Source organism: Myotis davidii, unplaced genomic scaffold (genome assembly GCF_000327345.1).
Source record: "Myotis davidii unplaced genomic scaffold, ASM32734v1 scaffold794, whole genome shotgun sequence".
NCBI classification, from domain to species: Eukaryota; Metazoa; Chordata; class Mammalia; order Chiroptera; family Vespertilionidae; genus Myotis; species Myotis davidii.
The window spans coordinates 10,964-11,372 of record NW_006285246.1 but is presented as its reverse complement, the minus strand read 5'-3'; positions in this window follow the sequence as shown (position 1 = coordinate 11,372).

Here is a 409-nt window from a genome sequence, read left to right as displayed (position 1 = left end):
CGCCACGGCCGACGCGAAGCCCAACCAAACCCCTTGTTTTTGTTTTGGGCTCTCCAGGCCCCCAAGGGGCGGGGCACGTGACTCGCCGCGGAGGGATTCTTCGCTTCTCAACAGGATTTGAAAAATAATCCCGCCTCTCAGCCGCGATCCCCAGCGGGTTTGGGGGCCTCCGAGCCTCGCCTTTGCTTTCCCGAGCCACTCCTCCCCTCGGTTCCTGGGCGGAGGGTGGAATGTGGGCGTCGGCTTTATTCTGCGATAGACCGAGTGGGGGAAGAAAGGGAGAGACAGGGTTGAGGCGCGGAAGGAGATCCTTTCTAGCCGCTTTGCACCTTTTAAAGGTCCCTGATTTGTTTTGTTTCCTCTGTTTTGAAAAATCCGCCCAAAGTGGCCGGCTCTCTGCTGGCCGAAT